Source organism: Acomys russatus, chromosome 9 (assembly GCF_903995435.1).
Source record: "Acomys russatus chromosome 9, mAcoRus1.1, whole genome shotgun sequence".
Lineage (NCBI taxonomy): Eukaryota > Metazoa > Chordata > Mammalia > Rodentia > Muridae > Acomys > Acomys russatus.
This window is the reverse complement of record NC_067145.1, coordinates 44,780,651-44,803,289: the sequence shown is the minus strand read 5'-3', so window position 1 is coordinate 44,803,289 and position 22,639 is coordinate 44,780,651. Positions and strand designations below refer to the sequence as shown.

The window sequence follows — 22,639 nt, the reverse complement described above, 5'->3', positions numbered from 1 at the left end:
GTTTGAGGCCAGCCTGGGCTTCCCAGTGAAGATATCTCAAGAAAAGAACGAAAAGCAAAGTTGTGCTCCCGAGGACAAAGCATAGAGTCCAGTTTTCTTTATGTCTCAGGAAGGGGCAAGGGTGGACCCCACACATGATGGTGAAAACTTGATTTTTTTTTTCTTGGTTGTTTTTGCAGTTCATCCCCATGCTATTTTCTCCCCTTGCTGGTATCAATAAAAACCACTTTAAACATTTGTACTTCCTGTAGGATGGAAGGCACTCTGAAGGGTTCTTGGTTCCAAAACACAAAAACAAAACCAAGCAAACAAGCCAAGGAGCTTCTCCCTTGGGTGGAGATACTAAAGCATTAACTGGCTTAGAAAGTGACCATGATTTCAGGACACAGTCCTTACTGCAAGGCAGCCTGGAGGCTGATGCTAGTTCCAATGCATTTTCAGGCAAAGGTAACTGTAGTTGGTGGCTGGGGGGCGGGGCTTAATGAGAAAAGAAGGGCCTTGAAATTGTCGATGAAAAAGGGAGAAAATGAGGTTTGAAGAAACGGGGCTTGGCTTTGCCATAGAGAACTTAGAGTCCCTTGGCGTTGAGTTGAAGAGGTCAGAGGAAATATATTACGTATACGCTGGCACAGTCTGGTTCAGAGAACACGCATAGAAACAGATGGACAGATGGGGGGCCCTTCAGGTCTGAGACTCTGGTTGACCAAGTATGGTAGATAGCAGAGCAAGGAGACCATCACTCAGAAATGAGAAATCAGTGTCATACAATCCCTCATGTAGGAACTCATACTAGTGACGATGTGCAGGACACTTGAACTCAAGACTCAAGGCTGACGTGGCTAAAAGAAACGCCTGATTCTAGACCCTGAGCATTCGGAGGACTCAGAAGGGAGGGACGTTGAAGTCACGCTGCAGGGACAGTGGGCTGCGCATATGTCATGTCAGTGCATACATATTTATGCATTTAGGTATGTGCTGGGGCTGGGTTGGTGTGATATGTATCCTTGCTAGTGCAGGTATGTGGCTGATGAGGCCCAAGGCTGACACTCAGTGCCTTCCTCAAATACACCCACCTACTTTTTTGTTTGCTTTGAGACAGGGTCTCTCACTGACAAGAAGATCATCCATTTGGGTAGGCTGGCTGCAATGAACTTCATGGAACCTTCTAAACCCACTACCCCCACTGCTGGGGTTACAGGAGCGTATGCCACCCTTGACTTTACATGGGTGCTAGGGATCCAAACTCAGGTCCTGATGATTGTTATAGCTGGTGCTTTACGGACCAAGCCATAGCCCTAGCTCCCCCCCCCCCCCGCCCCCAGCCCCTATAACTCAGGGATAGCCTGATACAGAGTTAAATTAGATAATCTTGGGCCACTTTATCTTTCTTCTACATTGTCTTTCATTTACAGTAGCTTTGTATTTCCTTTCTCCCTCCCCTATCAAGTTATTCTTCAAACTTCTGGGTTAAGTGAATTAACCACCCATGAACACACAGTGAACCCAAGCATCATCTGCCACTGGGAAGCAGCTTCTAATTAATCGATAAGTTTCCAATGGCGCGTCTTGAGCCTCTATTTTTTTCTGTAGGAACGCTCCATTTTTTGTGTATAAGAAGGCCAGTTTTCGTTTATCAGCTTTACTGAAATGCATTAACTTCAGCATAGCTTGGAAAAGGAAAGTCCATTCAACTTCCCGGGCGACTTTACGCCCTTTAGCCATGACCCTACCATCCATACACACTCTGAAAGGTATGCTTGCTTATAGCTCAGAATCACAGCGCATCACAGGCAATGACGACCTGTTACCATCTCAGATGAGGAAACTAATCCTTTTTGCTAACTTCTGGAATTCATGTGGGGCTCCTAGCTTGGAGCTTACAGAGTAGGTGTTGAAGTTTAAAATTTTTAATTTTTTGAGGCAGGCATGGTGGTGGCAAGTCCAGGACAGCCAGGGCTACACAGAGAAACCCCGTCTCAAAAAAGAAAAACAAATTTTATTTCTTGATTTAGCATTTTACTCTAGTCCAGTTAGTCTATGTGGCCCATCCCCAAATTGGAAATAAAACTGACAGTGGGTAGTTGTTGCTGCTGCTGCTACTGGTTTTGCTGTTGTTGTTGTTATTGTTGTTATTATTATTATTTTGTGGGGCTGGGATGGAGCTCAGGGTCTTGTGAATATCAGACAAGTACTGTAGCTACCACTGAACTACACACTTAGTCCTTATCAGTATTTAAGAATGAATTTTTGTCTTTATAGATATTTACATTGAGAATACACACATATATAAATATATGTAGGCTATATAATATTCATGGAATGACACATAAAGATTTGTATTAACCCTTACTATATTGGAAGAACAGCCCCCATCCCTTAGGGATAAGCATATGTTATAAAATCCAGGTAGTTTTTCATTCACGGAAAGAGTGGAGCTGAATTATTAAGAGTGGAGCTAAACAAACTGAAAGCACTGGTTACTTATTCAGGGCACGTTCTACAGGATGGCAAATGTTTAATGAACTCTTACAACAGAAAGGCAGTAACGCTTTCATACTCGGGAGTACTGTGGTCGTCAAACCACTCCGGTAAAGCCACTTTTGTTCTGCTTGGATAGACTGTCATATTCCCTATCTTACACAGCTCAGTATGTCGCACATATATCCATGCAGAGGGGCCACCGGCTGGGTCTCCCCATACCCTGTGAACAACCTTGCAGTCCTGTTTATGCCGTGCCAGTCGCCCCCCTGAAACACAGGTGTTGCTCAGCACTGTCTCTCTGCTGAGCCATTGGGTAGGAGACTAACAGTGCCCAGACCTCACACGTGACAGGAGATGAAAGATCTCTGTTGTCAACATCAATAGAAGCAAGGCTACGGCAGGGTGGGGAGTGTTGGCACAAAGGTTTGTTAGTTCCAAATGACCAAATGACCAGACCGTATTATAGTAATTCAAGGGTTGGGGGGCAGGGCTGCATGGGTGGGGGTGGGGGAAACTGGCAAAGTATGGTTGGTGATGGAGGAAGAGGGTCAAAGAGATATCTTGTCTCAGCTCAGCTTTGTCGGAACTCGTTTTAATATTTGGCATTAACGTCACAGCTAGCGACTACGTACAGACATCTGGCAAATGCCACCCTGACCCCTCTGGACACAGTGTCTTATAACCCAGTGGTGTAGGTCCTGTCATTATTCCCACTTCCCACATAAGGAAATCCAGGCTTAGTGAGGTCAGCCTCTCCTACTAACTGGTCAAGCTGCATCTGGAATACAGCCCATGTAGTCAAGACAGCCACGGCAACTAGCTGTCTTTCCCAAACTCAGGATCTTTTTATGTTCCTGCCAGCCCAGAGGGTGAGAGTTCACAGCTAGGAGCCATAAAAAGCCCAACTAAAGTCCATGCCTCTGCTGTGTTAAAAAAAAAAAAAAGCTTCCAAAGAATTTCTTTAAAAAAAAAAAAAAAACCCAAAACGTAAATCAATAGTAAATGCGTGCTTAATTGAATATGTACTGAAGTCTATAATTAGACCAGCTGTGGTTTCACCCACACACTCTGAATTGGGACTTGTCACTCAACTGTTGCCATTGCTCAGACGGTGCTTGTCACTCAGTCACCCAGTCTGCATTCAAATCTGAACGGATCATAAACAGTTATCATTCAAAGATGCAAAATCCGTATCCACAGCAATTATTAATCACACACAGCTGCCTGAGTTTTCCTGTACCTCATGGGGGAACTGTGGTTAACTCAGTGCACTGTAGCATTGTGTGGACTTTTCCTGTTCCTAACAGAGGCCTCTGCTTAGAAAAGGTGGCCTGCCTTCTCGGCGAAATGCTCCAGGTTCTCTCCCGTGCAGGTTTGCTCTTTTCTGTGAGGTGAATGACTGGCCTGAGTGCTATTCTTGTATGCAAACTCACACTGCAAGCATGCAACTGAGCTGCAAATGGGACCAATACACAGATTCTGGACAAGAAATATGCCACAATTAAGGTACATAAAAATATCCCCATAAAGCTGTTTCATGCTGAGGCATTAAGAAAAATATACACCTAATATATACTTTAAAGTCAAACCAAGGATATGCTTATAAATTGTGAGGCATCATTAATTTGGATACATTTACTCTAAACATCCTGTTTTTAGACTAATAGATAATTAACAAATGTTTTTTGGCTTTTATTTTTGTTTTTGTTTGCTTGTTTTTAGGCAGGTTCTCACTACGTAGCTCCTGGTGGTCTAGAACTCACTACATAAACTTGGTTGTCTTTGAACTAACAGAGATTCACCTCCCTGTGGGATTACAGGGGTGTGCCACCTCACCTGTTTAGCAAATGGTTTTAATTCAACCCAAGAAACAAAAAAAGGATCAAAACCTCAAAATCCTTCATATGTAGAGGAGATACGGAGACATATAAATCAGGGTTCACCGAGTTAAAGCCGGCCTCTGGTGTGAGCAGCTGTAGGCTGCACTATCAAGAGTTTCCAGGGGAAGGGCGGGGGACACACAGGAAGTGTTAGGGGCAGCCAAGTCTACCTGAGATGGAGGGAGGGTGTGGGGTGGCAACAGGATGGGACAGTGGGAAGGACCTGGGGATGGCCATCTTTTCTCCTCCAAAGCTCAAGAGAATCAAACTGGATGGCTACTTTAAACACAGTTCAAGCAGGCACACCTTTAATCCCAGCACTTGGGAGGAAGAGGCAGGTGGATCGCTCAGTTCGAGGACAGACTGGTCTACAAAGCCAGTGCCAGGACAGCCTAGGCTACAAAGAGATAACCTGTCTCAGGAAAAACAAAAACAAAAACAAAAAAACCCCCACACAGTTCAATAGGTGGTACCTGGGACAAAATAAGCCCAGAGGATCCAAGCTGAGCAGAGAGCCAGCAGGGAGAATTGCCACGCGTAACTCGACACAGTTATTTGGAATGCTGGGTTACTAGTAACTGATTTTCATAAGTGTGCCACACCAGAGTTCCCACCCTGGGTTTTTTTTTATTGCTTCTGGCTTCCGTAGAAGGTTCCTGACTCCACAACAGACAGCGTGGTGAGTTCCCTGTTACGGTTAAATAACGAACGGGCCCTTCCATTACCACGGCTTGAAAAGAAATACTTTCTACTTACTGAACTCGCCCTAAAAGAAATCCCTTTGCAGCTCTTTGGTGAAGCATACAAAGATTTTCCTACCAAATCATTTACTTTAAGTGTTTTTCTGCCCTGAGGTTCATTTGCTTAAGAAATGACTGAAAACAGTATTTATAGGGTATAGCAGGGACTGGAACTTCCAGATTGTTCTACCCACTCATGCATACACAGATGGGTACTTTCACTGATTCTCCCCGAAATGACCCTGGGTGTGTTTCTAAGAAAACATTTCCCCTGGTGTGACATAGAAACACCATCAATATTCTCCACCCCCATGTTGTTTTTTGAGCCATCTACACTTTGTGTGTGTGTGTGTGTGTGTGTGTGTGTATGAGTGAGGCTGGGGGTGTGGGGTGATGAGAACAGACCAAAGAGACTTAAAGCTTTGAAGGTTCTGATGATTTTTCCAATCGACCCAACCCAGCAGTTTGAAACTAACTTGGGTAACACAGAAGAATTCTTGCTACAACAACAAAACCAAAACAAAGCAGAAGAGAGTAGGGCAAAACAAAACGAAATCAAAAGAAAAAGAACATGTTTTTCTCTTATATTTTTCCCACTACCTTAAGTTTGGGGAGAATTTTTAGTATCATTTTGATACCCATTTGTAACTGGTTAAGTTCCATGCAAGAAGAAAAAAAAAAAAGGCTTCAATAATTTGCACATTATTTGTAAATGTTTCTTAAAATCTTGTCATGGACATAGGTTGAAACAATTAAGAACTTTGAAAAACAAAACAAAACAAAACAACAACAACAAGAAAAAAAAGCCCTCGGACACAGGCATGTGGCCCACACTGGGGCTGGAGTGGCTCTCATTACAGCTGACACTGCAAACTGAAGAACAGCTTGAAAGTTCTGAGGTTTCCCTGCAGCGGGCATAGCAAATTAGAGCCAATTACAGAGGTAGAGAGGACGAGCAGTTGAAGATGTTTGCCAAGTGTAGTTTTGTTTGTCAGAGGGCAAGAGGTCAATTTTCTACAGCTGCTCCATCAATATTCATTTTCTGAAGCTGACGTTTCTGTGTTTGCAGACGCAACAGAAGACAGGATCCAAGCATGAGCTGCCTGCCAGTGTCTAGAAAACCGGGCTTCACTTTGACAGGTCTGGCGAAGTTATTCCGACAGCAAAGCTGCCGCATACGCAGAGACAAAAGGCTCTGTTCCTTCACCAGCCAACTCAAAATCCCAAAGTAATCACTTACAGGGTTATTTCTTCTTGATTAAGAACAACTAGGTCGATCTTTTTGAACAGTGGCCCTTGGTTAAAATGAAAACAAATACAGCAGCAGCAGTATTTAAACTCTGGATTAGAAGCTTACTCTTTCTCACGTACTCTGGTGCCTCACATTTGACCATGTCCCCTGGAGGAGGAGACCTGGTGGCACTCAGAGGAAGGACAGCAGGTTACCAAGAACAGACTTGATACCCTATGAGCATATACAGGGGGAGGTAATCCCCCTCAGGAACAGTCATAGGGGAGGGGAATAATGGGAAAATGGGGGGGGGGGAGGAATGGGAGGATACAAGGGATGGGATAAACATTGAGATGTAACAAGAATAAATTAATAAAAAAAAAAAAAGAATTTATAATACAAACACAAGTTCTGCGATCCGGCAACAAAGTACCCAGAACTCCTATCATCAAAGTTCTCTCTCCACCTGCTCCCTCCACACATGCGTGCATGCGTGTGTGGGTGTGTGCATGCATTCGTGCACTCGCTTGCCTGCTTGCACATTGTAGCTATACAATTCACATACAGAGTTCAACCTCTCGTGTCAGTTCTTAGGAGCCATCCAGTGTATTTTCTTGGAAAGGGTCTCTCTGGACCTTGTCAGGTAGGCTGGGTTAATTGGGAGTAAGCCCCAGGGCTCTTCCTGTGCCCAACTGCCCCAGCACAGAGATTATAACTGTGTGCTCCTTTTTTATGTAGGCTCTGGATGCAGGTCTTCACACTTGTTGAGACAAGCACTTTATCTGAGCCATCTCCCCAATCCAACCCCAGAGAGTTCTGATGGACAGGCCTCTCTGGCTGGCCCACTACCAACCCAAAGAATAAATCTGTGTTAAAATTTACCACTCATAAAACACAGAATCCAACATTAAGTTGCTGAACGAAGGCCAGAATTACAGGGGCATGTGCACAAAAACCAACCAACCAACCAACCAACCAACCAACCAAAAACCAAAAACCAAACCAAAACAACAACAACAACCAACAACAAAAAACCTAAGACTTTGCCAATTAAAACAAGTGTTATAAAGTGGCCCATTGAGAAGGACCCTAGCCTTCAAGTTTGGAGACCCATGACTGAAACTGGTCCTACCTGCTTTGTTCAGGATCTCATGCTATGCTTTTAAAAATGAGTGAGAGATGCTTTTAAAAATGGGCTGGAGAGATGGCTCAATGGTTAAGAGCACTGTTTGCTCTTCCAAAGGACCCGGGTTCAATTCCCAGCCACCACATGGCAGCTCACAACTGTCTGTAATCCTAGTTCCAATGGCTCTGACATCCTCACACTAAAATAAAATTAAGTAAATTATTTAAAAAAAAATGAGTGAGAAGAGATGTCATTCATGTGCTTTTTTGGGTGAGTGGGGGGCCTCAGTGATTTGAAAAGTGCTTGAATTAACTGCCTATCTTTATCAGACTTCAGAAAATTGAAACACAAATCTGGATTTGTGCCTTCTCTCAGGACAGGTAGGGATGACATGGCAAGACCCTGTGTCCTATCTCTGGTGTGAGTGGCTGCAGGGATGCACCCCCTTGTTGGGCAGTTTCCATCAGTCCCTAGTGTCCTGACTGGATGACTGCTCACCCTTTGAGGCAGTATAGACACCCAGTGTTTCTTTCACCTTGCTGAAACAGTCCCCCAAATTCAAATGAATCGAAAAGTGATTTTTCTCCCCACAGTTCTTTCCCTAATTCCTGAATGATCACTGTGAAGGTCATCCTGTGACGCTCACCCAGGTTTGTTAGGCAGCCAGATCACACACCTGCCGTTGCCTGTATTCGTATCTTCAGCCTCATTCAACAAGCCGCCTCTAGAAGGGCACTGGGTAGAACCAAGGAAATAACAAGAACCATGTGGCAATGATTCAAAAATTATTTAAATCCCTGGATGGCAGACCAGCTTTCCTTCACCATCCTACCAAATCATCAGTTCTCAAACTGAGATCAGGACACCTTTGGGAGTTGCCTGTCAGATGGCCTGCATATCAGATATTAACATTATGGTTCGTAACAGTGCCACAATTACAGTTATAAAGTAGCAACAAAACAGTTCTATGGTTGGGGGTTACCACAATACCAGGAACTGTATTAAAGGGCCGCAGCATTAGGAAGGTTGAGAAACCGCTGTTCTTGATAGAGAAGTTGAATCTGTAATGTCTCCTATAGGCTCACTTGTCTGTCTTGGTTCCTAGCTGGTGTCACTGTGATGAGACATTGTGGAACTTCCCTGGAATGTGGCACCTAAGCTGAAGGACAAAGGCCACTAGGCTGGGCCTTTGCAGGCTATAGCCACCTCTGTTCCCAGTCCTATTCTTCCAATGACAAACCAAACTTGGTGAAAACCTGAACCAAATCATAGTCACAGTGACCAGAAAAGTGAGGAACATAACTACCCTTTCAGCTAGGAGAAGGGAGGTTTTGGATACTTGCAACTGAAGTTGTCCAAATGCAGAGGTGAAACACTTGGTGGGTATCCCTGAACTAGAGCTCTCCATTCTAGGAGACATGAATGCTAGCAATTATCCAGACTCTAGGAGATGAAACTGGAAAGTTTCGAGAGAACGTATCTTTCCTTTTAGTCGGTATCTGATATACTCAAATAATTTATTAATTCATCTTGTAATGAGGACACACTCCCAAAAAGCCCTGTGAGGGTGGGTTCTGTCAGGGATTAGACAGTGGGGGTCATTTAGGCAGGGTTCCTAACTCTCACAAGCCCTCTGGGAACGGAGTGCCACTGGCCATGCAGAAGATGTCACACAGTGGTCCCATTGGCATCCTAGAGAGCCAAACATGTGCTAAAAAAAGTACACAATGCAAGATAGCCATGCATTTTAGCATGCCAATTACATGTGCATCAAACATGCAGGTGATGGGGAAGGACAGGTTTGAACAGTTTGGCCCTTTTTTTTTCTTCTAGGGAATAACTTTTAATAGATTTCACTGCTGGACTAGTGCTTAAGTTCCAGGGAGGAAGTTTGGATTCCAGGTCACTTAGGCCAGACTTCTGTTTTCCTTTCCAAGCACAGAGTGGAAGGAAGACAGACAGACAGCTTTGCAACCCAAGATTAGCCTCATAGAACAGCATGAGGAAAGCTACCATTGTGCTGCTAAGAGTGTTCTCCCTGCACTCCTGCTTACAGTTGATGAGTTGGCTGCATTTTCATTTCTTTCCCTTCCAGAAATCCTACTGGGATGACGAAAGACTAGGTGAAGGATGAAAAACAAAACAACAACAACAAAGCAAAACAAAAGCAACAAAAAACCCAACCCCATGACAAAGAAAATGGTAGGACAGCAGAAAATGAGACATCTCAGAGAAGTCTAAAAGACAGAAAGGCTCCTAAGCAGAGGATTTTTAACTGACCAAAGAGAGGCAACTGCCTCCTAAACACACAAGGGCTTGGGCACCTGCCCTGTCACAGCTGGCATCCCAGGGGCAGAGACAGGGTTGATTTCTTGAGACCAGGACCCAAGAGGCTCTGGGTTTGAGAACCAGGTACCAGCTGGGCCTAGGAGTAAACAAAACCTGAACTCCAGCCCCTGGGACTGCACCTTCACCCTCTACCCTGCAGTCCAGGCCACTCCCCTTGGGGACACTGGTGCACTCCTGGTCCTCTGGCTTGGGGGAATAGATTCCTCAAAGAAAAATGCCCATTGTGGGCAATATTGCAAAGGCTGCCTGGCCATCCACCCACCAGCCAATAAGCAACACCCTCCATCCACCCAGAACTGGTGTGAATATGAACTCATCAAGCTGACCTTTTTTTTCCCACAAGTGTGTGTGTGTGTGTGTGCGTGTGTGTGAAATGTACCAAGCCTTTGCTCATGTTTTGTGCAGTGTTTTCAACAGTTTTGGAGTACCTAGGTCCTCAGATTTACACTGGTGCTCATCTTTAGTTGACTGACACAAACCCCAACAAAGCAGGCAAGTGCTTAAAGGGATATCTACAAAGAAACCTCAGAGCCGAGCTACCACTAAACCTGAGTAAGCACTGACCTGTGCAGATGGGAGGAGCCCACCTGGGTGTGTCCCCTCCATCAACCAATCCAAACGCTAAGCGCTTTGTGGAGTACGGAAGGGCTGTTGTTCAGAACAACTCAATTGACTAGAAAGACTTCACTTAAACCATAGGCTGGTTTTCAACTACACTTGCTAACGATAACTCTCCCCGCAAGTGCACACTGTATCTTTCTTGAGGATTTGGAGAAAGTTTGGGCATGAGGGTCTAAAGACGGTGACTAGAGAATTGTCAATGACATGCTTCATGTAGCACTAAACCAACTTTACTCAATTTTGTGGTTAATGTCCATAGGCTTCATACAAGGTGGCATTAGCAGCAAAAGTCCAAACATTAACAAACCAACAAACACACAACAAACACCACAATCTTGGCACGACACTAGAGAAAAGCTCAACTCTTATCAGGGTAGAAATGGCTAAATGCACAAAATCCAGTGTGAGACCAAATTGCCATGAGTCCCTCTGCCAACCAATACCTCCTGCTGGCAGATGCCCTCCAGGCAGAGTCAGTATCGCAAGACTTAAAAACAGTGAAGCACACACCCTGGGGACGCTTGCTTGCTTCATAGTTGCACCAAAGTTAAGTTGACCTTAACAATTCCCTGGCCTGGCATTCCTAAGTGATTGCCACAGCTGAAGACTGGCTATGTGTGTAGTTCAGAGAAAAGCCGGAGTACAGCCCTTAACACTGTAGAATTTAGGGGATGAGTCAGGCGCTTCCTTTAGACACTGGTGACCTTGTCAGTCCCCACAGGTGCCACTCAGCAGAAAGCAATCTAGAAGCAAAACCCCATAAACACACCTTACACTTCCTTTCTGGGGAAGGGTGAGCCTCCACAGTGAGGCAGAAAGTAACACCTTCTCGAGAGAAACTAAAGCTTTGAAAAGAGAGTTACATGAAAAGCAGGCATTTGTAAGTTTGCACGTTTGCCAGCTGGCCAAAAACAAGCCCGCTTGGGCCACCTATGAAAACTCTTACGTCCGTAACTCCTTCAGAATGTCCTACCCAGCCCATGAGAAATGTGGCCAGAGAGTTCCGATCCGTTTGTTAGCTGGTTTAGAGCATATCTGTTGGACCTTTAAAGATACACAAACCTCCTGGCCAAATTTGAGGGTTTTCAGGAAAATAAAATTATATCATTTGAAAGTCAACAAAATAAAACTTCAGTACAGCTAGCATGGGTTGATACGGGAGGGGAGAGTGTTCTGTGATTATCTGGGTTTATGTATTTTCGTGATGTATAATTTTCAACAAGGAAGCTATTAAACTGCACAGAACTCAGAACTAAATTTCAATAAAATCATGATGAGGACACAATTTTGAAAAATATTAAACAAGTACAGTACTCACACTAAAAAAGAAGAAAAATGGTATAGCTTCTTTGTAGTGTCGTAATTATTTAAATATTTAGCTGGACTTCAAATGTTTGCAAATGTGCTATAAAGTATATATTAGCATTTGTATGTAAGTACAACTCAGCCTACGTGCCAGTATGCACAGATCACACACAAATCTTTCAGTCCGTTGTTCTGAGAATTTTCACACATCTTTACCCATCTGACCCTGGGTGGGAAACAGAAAGTGTGGTACCGGCTGCAGGGGACGAGAAGTTCCTGGATCTTTCTAACACACTCTTTTCCTGGGCATGGAGTCGGCACATGGGAGACAGAGAGCCCACAGTGTGACACTGCCAATGTGGTCAGGGCAACATAGCCTACCTAAACAGTGTCAAGCCCTTTCCCATGAGGCTCTTTTTCCCCCTGGTTAACATGAAGTGTGATGTTTCTCACCAAGCAGAGCGGTTGGGAACTGCAGAGGGAAAACAGCACTTCTCAGGCAGTGAGAAGGAGCAGGAGAATCAAACTCCCGAGAGGTCGATAGGCCGGTACCCAGGTCCGTGGTCTAGCAAGCCTACCGCATCCCTTCCAGCAAGACCAGAGTCCCCTGGCATTTTAATAAGAACCAAGAGTCCAGTGTGCTCGCCTCCTGTGGGCTTGTGGGAGCAGCCATTCACGGAGTTTCAAACCTTCAAAGGTGTGGGATACAAACTTACTTCAAGGGGGTGAAAGCTCAGTGGTAGTGCGCATTTAGCATGCATGATGTCCTTGGGGGTCTATCTCTGCAACACGCGCGTGGGCACGCTCACATCCAGACACGCAAACTAGCAGTTAGCTTTAGAAAGATATCCAATGATTATAGGGGTGAACTTTTAGTATATAAATCATGCTATTATACTATGAGGGTTTCTTTTCCCTCAATTTCTATTTAAAAACCTTAACTAAATTATGAATTTTCCTATGTAGTATGCTGAACTAGTTATTTTTTTTGGGGGGGGGGTTGGTCACATTTTTAAGCCTAAAATTATTTCAGCCATGTGCAAATGCACTGTAAGGAAAAAGCAAGCAAGCAAACTGAGAAGCAACTCAAATTTTATCTAAAAGAAGAAATAACTGTTTAGCAAACAATATCCTCACACTTCTGTATTCGATCGAGACAATGCTGTGTCTAAGGCAGGCATGCAGGGCACGTGTTTTCCATAGCTTTCCTTTGTGAAGGAATTTTCTGAATGTATTTATGAACACTGAAGCTATTCTATTCTTCTGAGCAATTCTAAAAATCCTTCAACTTAGATTTTACCATGCCTACACATAGTCACAGTGGACTACAGAAGATCGCTGATAGATAAAAACTTAATTAATTTACGTGAGACAGGGTCTCATGTCCCCCATAGGCAGCCAAGGGTGCCCTTGACCTTCTGCTCTTCCTCCTAGGGCTGGGATTTGGGACTTGCACCACGGCACTGTGCTTGTTGGGTTGTTCATTTTTGTTTTGTCAACTTGACAAAAGATAAGAGTCATCTGCGAAGAGGACACCTCACTTGAGGAAATACTTCCATCAGACTGGCCTACCGGCAAGTCTGTGGGGCATTTGGTTTTATTAATGATTGAGGTAGGCAGGTCCAGCCCACTGTGGGTGGGGCCACCTCTGAGCACATGGCTGTACAGGAAAGGCAGCTGAGCAAGTCAGTAAGCAGCATTCCTCCATGGCCTCCGCTTTAGTTCCTGCCCTGACTTCCTGTAATGATGGACTGTGATGTGGAAGCGTAAGCTAAACAAACCCTCCCGCCCCAGCCCTCCCCACCCCCACCCCCACTCCTCACGCCAACCCAGCCCCCTCTAGTTGCTATCGGTTCCAGTGTTTTATCATGGCAATAGAAAGCAAAGTTGGACACGTCAGTCACCATGCACGGTTTTACAAAGTGCTGGAGGCTGGACTTGAGCTTCATGCATGCTAGGCAAGTGCTCCAACACTGAACTACATCTCAAGCCCCTATTTTATATTTTGATGCAAAGTGTAGGTATGTGGTTAAGAACAGGATTTGCGCGCAGAGGTGTGGGTATGTGGCGTGGAGATCAAAGCCAAGACTCTATGCATGATCAGCAAGTGCTCTACAACTGAGCTACATCCCAGCCTAAAATTGGATACTTTAAAAGCTTTTCTCAGATGCCGGGATACTCACTAATAATGTGCTGGAGTGCTTTACAAATAACAATAGGCAACAAAATAACGTGGAAAAACCCAACTGCCGTACTTTAATGATTCATTAATTTTCAAAAGCATGCCACATATGTAGCTTCTCTCCTAGACACAAATACTATTTGCAAACTGTCCCAAGAACAAAAATGTGATTGTTTATATTAATTACTTTAGGGAAAAAAAAAAAGAGTACTTGCCTGCACATGAGTGTGGCATAAATATTTCTCTCCTCTCTTGCCAACACATCATTCTAGAGATTTTATCACTATAAATATAGATGGGCTGATCCACCAGAGCATTAGATGACAGAAAATCCGAATTCCCAGTTGATCAGCTGACAGTAACGCCTCGGTCCTCATTTGCTAGGAACCCGAATTAAGGCTGCAGTCTACCCAGATTTAATCCAGACAGTTCCCTGGGTTATAAACTTGGAAATCTCTAAGAGTTTGAACAAGAATCTGTACTCTTAGCTATTACAAAATATCCAAAACTTTCTCTTGTCAGGACAGATTAAGCACCTTTGGGGACTTTTTCTGAGACCTTCAGGACTAACCTCTTTTGTCAAGATAAAGAGCAAACTGCAAGCATTTAACCTAATCTTCCCCTGCCTCTGGCATTACAAATGAGCTCCTAGAACCAGTTAAACTTGTCCTAGGAGGTCTTTCAAGGTTTGTGCAGAGTTTGAACAGTCCTGGCTCCCCCCACACCCCCATTCCCCATCCCCCACCCCAGGGTTTTGTCAGGAGCACCTGTCCCTTCTGGATCAAGTCCAGGCAACCTAAAGAACACGACTATCCCCTGCTCACCAAGGACGGAAACCTAAGAAATCTTTACTTGAAATTTCTTGTACGTGTTAAGGCAAACTCTAGTACAGAAAGGAAGCTGCTTGCTGTGGCTCTGTGCAAACTTGTTATGACGCTTTTTTGCTAGAGCCATCAAACCATGCAAGGGCTCTGCCTGTGTGAGCTGGCAAAGCCCCACTGTGTTCAAGGACAGGAATTACCTGAGAACGCTTACAACTCCTAATGCTAAGACAGTCTGTGGCGGAGGGAAGACCAGAATCAAGCCTGGCTTAGCCGTGGAGGAAACAAAACATGATGACAGCAAAGCTGGCCTGGGGATGGCTTTCCTCTCTCCAAGATTACGAGCATCTATCTGTCTTTCTATATGGGGAGACAGAGTTGAGGGACAGTTCCAACTAAATCCTTTACTTGTAAACTGAAAACGTGACTTGACCACTGCATCTAGAAAAGTGAATTTAATATTCTTAGTAATCTTTCAGAAAGCTGCAAGGTCAATTCCTGTTTACCAGGCAAAATGTTTGATCTGATTAAATACAAGAATATTTACCCCAATTAAAGGTAATGTAAATGAAATAAAAGTGAGGAGGAGCACTCCTCACTCCATTGGCAGAGGAATTCTTAAGAAAGCTCATCTTTCTGTGTGTCTGCATCACATTTTGAAGACTGTCCATATCCAGTGTTAAAATCCTCTTTATACGTTTATGTCAGTATGTACCACCTTCCACGGGTCCAGGAAATCACGGAAAAGTGGTACCCTAAATACTCTGTGTATAAGGAAATAAAAGCTTTTCATATTAACCGAAATCAGTAAACAAATATCTTTCCTTTTGACTACAGTCTACTGACAGCCAACCAAACACTGCCTAAGGATGCATCCAACTTGAACGTATAAGCACCTCTATGTCTGTCATCTCAAGGCCTGCGGATGGTGCACAGTGCAGACCTTGCCTGGGCAAGAGTACTCGCCCAGCTTCTATCCCAAGCATTAGATGCACTGCCTTAATAAGGAGAAACAAACTCACCATCTCTAAGCACAGACTATTGAGACTTTGAAAACAAAAGCAACAGCTGCTGCCAGCAGCCTGTTTAACTCAGTGCCTCCCCGTGACGAGTTGTGCTTGCTTTTTTCCATGAATTTGGGTGTTTTAAAAGATGGATGTCTAGACCTGTGGGTATTCCCCACTACTGCAGATTGCTCAAGTGGGGCAATGGCATTAAGCAACATGGCTCGTTATAAACAGGCTATCCTTTCTCAAACACTCCATAATTCTATGTATTTTAAAACCTGAGAGTGAACTTTTGAGTTTTTACTTTAGCATATACTTATGTGCGCATGCGTGTGCACATCTGTCCTGGTGCACACATAGAGATCAGAAGACAGCCTCGCCTTCTAACTGGTTTGCGGCTGGGTCTCCGTCGTTTGCAGCTGGTGTACAGCAGGCAGGCTGGCCCTCATTTCGGGGAGTCCCTGCCTCTGCTTCCCATCTTACCACAGCAGCACTGGGGTTACAGATGAGGATGACTGTACCCAGCTTGACATGGGTTTGGGGAATTTAAAGTCAGCTCCTGGTTGGTGCCTGCACAGTACACCCTTGATTCACTGAGCCATCTCCCCAGGCAAGAGTGACATTCAAGCAATACATAAAGAATACCTGAAGATAAATTTAACACTCACATAACATAACCTACAACTTAGATTTCCACCAGGGGACACGAGCCCTCCAGCAAAGCTTTGGCAAGTGTGACTATCCTAGTCTGTGGACTGGTTAACTCATCAGTCTAATGTTCTTCTATCTATTCGAATCAGCAGGAGGCATATACATTAAAGCAAACCAAGTAAGAGCCTGCAGCTACTTAACACTAATACAGAGGATGGAGAAAGGAAAGATGTATGGATGCCTTTCAAATACCCCCCTCAGCTCACTAGACCACCTACACGATGCTCTCTCAGAGTGGTCAGCGGGCTCTATGTGACTGCCAATGCATGCCCACAGGAGCAAGTCTCCAGTGCCCACCCCCCCCCCCCGCTTGTGTTATGTGAAACTGTCAGGAGACACCATGCCATTTCCTCTTCCCAACTTCTAATTTCAATGATGACTTATTCTGCCCCAGTGATCACAGTATTCATTATGTGGCTGAGCCTGTTTCCTCTAACCCCTAGGGCACAGAACACCGTGAGCCCCGAGCCTGCTTATTATATACTTCAAGGTTATAAACTTCATGTCAAATACACTATTCTGCAGTTATCTGGAACATACCAAAGTAGTCAGTTAGTAAGAATCACCAGACCACGGTTAAAATATGACTGGACAGAATGACTCTTCTATGTGATGGAGATCTGGCAAGGAAACTGCTTTCCACTGTGGGTGACAGTCCGCGGAGTCAGCAGCTTCTAGAACTGTTGTGTTTGTTCCCTTTACACCAATGGCACTACTGTTCAGTTTTCAGACATTTGCAAACAAAACAGTATCAATAAAACACTAGAACGAGCCACAGAGAATAAAGAAAAAAAGCCTCCCTCATACCCCAAAAACCTTGGTTTCTGGACCTATGTTATCCTTAAGGCTCAGCAAGGCGATGCAGGTTGGAGGGGTAAGCCAGTGTCCATCAGTGCGCACTACTGCAGCCAGCACAGCACGGCACAGGCAGGGCTGGGCACATCAGTGCTCCTCTTTTTAAAAGAGTGACTGTTAGGCTGGAGCTCTGTGGCAGAGTGCTTGTGAAGCATGAACAAGGCCCTGGGTTTGAGCCACGGCATCATACGCACGAAGGAATAAACACTGACTGCTAATCATGTGCAGATGGGGACTGTGGAGGTGGGCAGGCACTGAAAACAGCTCCCCACAAAGCTAGCGCCATAGAAAACTGCTGCTCCGTGTTCCGAGTGCTTTGTATTGAAAGACAATAGTGTGTCTTTGCTTTAACGGTAATCCTTGCTCCTAGTTTTAAAAAATAGCTTCTTAGAAATGACAGTAATGGGTTACAGCTACTTCAGGTTTGGTTTAATATTTGCCTGTCTCCAGCCCCGAGGTGACTCCCTAACTCTTTTTTTTTTTTTTTTTTTTTTTTTTTTTTTGACTCCCTAACTCTTAATGTACCAACATTTGGAGATGGAGTAGCTACATTCAGGAGGCAATTAAGGTTAAATAAGGTCATAGAAGTGGGTGCAGGGAGAAGGGGAGCTGAGTCTGATGGGGCAAGTGTCTAATAAAGGGGATCAGAAGGTTCATTTGCCCCTCCCTCCTGCCTGTACTTCATGTTAAGTACACAGTCGGGTGAAAGGCTGCATGAGCAGAGCCAGAAGGTGGCCTGTGTAGGCGATCTCACCGGAAGCCAAGCCTCCCAGGAATGCCGAGCTTTTTGGCCCCTGTGCTATAAGGAATAAATACCAGTTGTCTACTAAGGCATCCAGGCTATGGTCTTCTGTTAGGGCGGCCCAAAGTGACTAGCATGGTAACCTTGCAAAACGGGAACCCACTAGTTTATTTTTCCAAGTGTAGGTAAGGAAATAAAGGGCAAGAAACAACCTATCTTCTTTACAGTGGAATTCCAACACTAAATGCAGAAGGAACCGCAAAATTGTGAAGATGCAGCAGTGTGCAAATATTTACTATTTCAGGTTAAGAATTAACAACGGGTGTTAAAATTAATAAACACATGTCCAATGAGAAGCAGGGCAGCTCTAGCAATCTCTCAAGACACTCATGAGCAAAGGGAAAAATAACTTCTCAATGGAGAATGCTGGTGTCACCCTAAGCAAGTACTGTTATGTAAGATGCGGACCTCTGTTTAAGAGGTGAGGGTGCTCTTTGCCTTTTTCTTACACATTTATATAACGCAACTTCTTTGAAAACATCAAAGCGAAAATAAAGATTCTCAGTGTTATTTTTAGCTTAATGTATTCTTTTTGCTTTTGGTTTTTTTGTTTGTTTTTTTGTTTGTTTGTTTTGTTTTGTTTTGTTTTGTTTTGTTTTTCAAGACAGGATCTCTCCGTGTTAGCCTTGACTGTCCTGGACTCGCTTTGTAGACCAGGCTGGCCTTAAACTCACAGCGACCCATCTGCCTCTGCCTCCTGAGTGCTGGGATTAAAGGCGTGCACCACCACACGTGGTTAGTTTAATGTATGTATCATTGATTCTCTCCCTCCTGACTCACACCATGCTTATGAGTTCGCTAGTTAGCTGGTCTGAAGGGTTTCTGTGTCACAGACTGCATCTTACAATTAAGTGGGATATTTCAGGTCCCACTGGGTAAGCAGTATCTGTCTGAGTCCATAAGCAGGAACCATGGGACTCACATAGGAAACGCATCTTGAGAACATCTGGCTGAAAGCTGAATGAATAAACAAACCTTTACAGCTTCTTTTTAAATAGAAATTATGAGGGGGGGGGGGAATAGCCAGACATTGTAGTAAGAATTTTGGTGTCTTTAAGAAACTAAGTTATGTTATGTAAACATGTTTTTGTTTTAATCTCAGGTGTGGGATATGGGGATGTCTCAGATCGTCCACATCAGCAGATTATTCCCGTGCTCCGGCAGGTGTGTCATTCTGTCAGCTGAAGATAGTTTAATTCTGGGGACCCTAGAGAGGGTATAAAAAGAGCCCCAAGAGAGAGGGCACAGCTACTCCTCCTGCTGGCTCCTGTTCCTGCCGTGGCTGGTTTGTCAAGTGGTGGAGAAAAAGGAAACAAGAAGAAGTCGGAGATATCCTGATGAGGCGAAGATTGGCCTTGCCCCAAGGAACCCAACGCCCCCAATCAGAAGGAAGTAGTCTAAAAAGAACTCAACGTGCTTTCCCCCTCTAACCTTCTGTCTTTCCTACCTAATATGAAGGGCTTGGGAGCGATTAGGGTGGGATAAGGGTTGGAAGGGTGGTAGAGATATAAAAACAGAAATAAAATATTTTAAAAAAAAATACACCTACAAAGCATGGTGGGACATGCCTGTAACCCCAACACAGGAGTCTGAGGAGGGAGGACTGTGAATCTGCAGTCAGCCTAGGCTGCATAGGAAGTATATGGCCAGAGCAAAAGAGTGAGGCATTGTTTTAAAAAACAAAGCAAAGAGAACGCCGAGGGGGTGAGAGAGGAGACACTTTCCACTGGGGAAACAGTTCAGCTTTATGCATTGTCTTGCACCCTTTGGTTTCCCATCTTTCATTTGTCATCTATAGCATCCACCTTTTCTGAAAACCAAATACAGCATCGCCAAGGCCAACATTCATCTAAGGCTCACTACACATCAGGTTATCTATCTGTTCATTGCTCCACAGTCTCTCCTGTGTGGTCATTTTAACAAGCTTAGGCTCAATTAGAGCACAATGCATCCCTGCACAGTGAGGAAACTGGGGAAGAAGTGGGAAAGCCAAGGTTAGAGTCATCATAGCTTCTGCGCTACTGCCTACCACCGTACTCCCAGAATCTGGGCTCTTAGCCATGGTGCTGAGAGGCCTCTTGTTCATATACACATAAGCAAGTGAAAAGGACATACATTTTACAAAGGAAACCTGCTAGGCTACTTTAGTAGCCAGAAGAAAGCTGCTTAGGGTTAGATGGCAACTCGATAAAACACACACAAAGTCTCCAGTGAAAGACTCACTTTTTGTAGGTTCAACCAGTCCTAGACTTTACCTGCTTCTGCTAAAAACCAAGACTTTTCCCCACTTGCAGATAAAGACAGGGGACACAGTGGTCATGGTTGAGAATAAGGTGGGACTTGTTGGAGGGTCCTGAAAGGGAGGCAAAGGCAGAGGGTGGTGTCAGTGTTTAGCCTTTTTAGCAGGGAGAAGGTACCACGCAGAAAGCAGAGGAGCAGGAGCAACCGGAGCAGGGAGCAGGTGAATATATTGGGGGTGTAGGTGTACTTTTTTGGACTACATTTATTGGTTTCTTATCTTATATATCTACCATCCTTCCAACCCTTATTCCACCCTAATCCTTTCCAAACCCCCCTAACTCTAGGTAGGAATAAAAGGTTAGAGGAAAAGGGGGCATAAACCTCTTCAGACTACTTCCTGCTGATTAGGGGCATCAGGTTCCTACAGGCAAGTACAATCTTTGTTGTTAGACTATCCAGCAATAGCAAACAAAGCAACAGCAACAGCAACAGCAGCAGCAACAGCAGCAGAAAGAGCAGCAGCTACCCCCAGGCCCTCTCAGGGATCTCCTATTTATACCCTCTCCAGAGTCCTCAAATTTAAACCATCTGCAGCTGACAAAAATCACACCCCTCCTAGAGCAAGAAACAAATCATAATCACCTGCTGTGAAGCAGCCTCTTATCCCACACCTGGGATTAAGACAAAAATATATTCACATAACATAACTGTGTTTTTAAAAAAAATCAAAATTCTCATTATAGGCAAGGGCCAAGTCATCTTTTTTCTAGTGCTGGAAATGTAACCCAGGATCCTGCACATGCTAGGCAAGTACATTACCACGCAACTCCAACCCCCAGCTCTACCTCTGCTGGGACCAGCTCTTACTATGTAGCCAAGTGGGTCTTGAACTCAGGATCCTCTTGCTTCTATCTCCTGAGCAGTAACATGACAGCTATGCACCACTATGCTCCACTTTGAACTGCCGCCCTCTTGTCTCTTTTGTGAGAGGTCTCTGACTATATAGCTCAGGCTGGCCTGGAACTCACTGTGTAGTCCAGGCTGGTTTTCAATTTATCACAGTCCTCCTGTCCCAGCCTCCCAAGTGTAAAGGTTACATGCAGGAGTCACCAGGCTTACTTTGAACTGTCCTTGTTTAATGCTCTACCCAAAAGCTGTTCACAGTATGCCCTAAAAGCATTTCCCAAACTGAGCACTAAATAGATGAGAAACTGTGACTACTTCAGGGTAGCCCTGTTTTCTGAAATCTCTACCCTAGTATGGCAGCACGTAGGTGATGCAGGTCAGGGGCCAAGGGCCCTGCACACACAGCAGTCACCATGTCTCTGAAAGGCATCACAGGTGAAGTCTCAGGAGCATGGAGCATCCAGCCTCAGTGCCCTCGGGGCTCCAGGCTGCCATGTGTACATGCTGCTTCTGGCAACAGAAACTGCACAGAAGCGCGCCTTACCGCCACTGTGGTCCACACTCCAAGCAGACACCGAGTATATCTTTGCTGATTTTTATTGAAAGAAAATGCTGTTAAATCAAACCCAAATCATAATCCTTTGACTTCCACTCATAAATCTGTGATGAGAGGAGGTGCAGCTGGTCATTGGCAGGGCAGCTGCAGATAGCTGAAACCGATACAGCCCACCTGCAAGATGCCTGTCGAGAAAAGACAGCCCAGATGCAGAGAGTTCCGAAGATGGGGAAGGGGAGGCAGGTGTGACCAGAATGGGAGATTGTTTTAGAACTGGCTTTGCCTGCTTCCCTTTGTATCATTTGTAACTCTGAAGGACTGTGTGTTTTATATTTTGTGCTGGGAAACTATGGGTGGCCCTGGGATGCCACCTGCCTTTCATACAGTGTATCCTGCTTACTCTGTTGCCTTGGTGGCTACAGATTTGGGGCAACACTGCAGTGCTTGCTGATAACGCTGGTCAAGCGACTTAGGGCCTCTCTATCTTGTTTGCTCTAGTTCTTTGCAGTACCATTCTGCTGTGTCCTGCGTAGGTCATTGTCACTATGTTTACTTGCTTATTATAATAAAATAACATCTTTCACAGATTTTATTTATTTGTATGTGTGTATGTATGGGTGTGTCTGTGCACACACATGCATGTGGGTGTAACAGGTTAGTGCAAGTGCCCACAGGGTTCCAAACTAAGGTCTTCTGCAGGAGCTGAGCATACGGGCACGGCTGAGCCATCTCTCCTGCTTCTGAAATAGCACCTTTAAAAGGCCAGATTTGTAAAGTTAACTAACGGCCAATTATTCAAAGGGTTAACAGAAATGCCCTGATCCC

General features: G+C 44.6%; 1 protein-coding gene across 2 annotated transcripts in view; it reads right to left on the bottom strand.

Moving 5' to 3' along the window:
* The window catches only part of Pip4k2a (phosphatidylinositol-5-phosphate 4-kinase type 2 alpha), a 161,226-nt gene that overhangs the window by 66,599 nt on the left and 71,988 nt on the right, over nt 1–22,639 (bottom strand). The window lies entirely within an intron of this gene.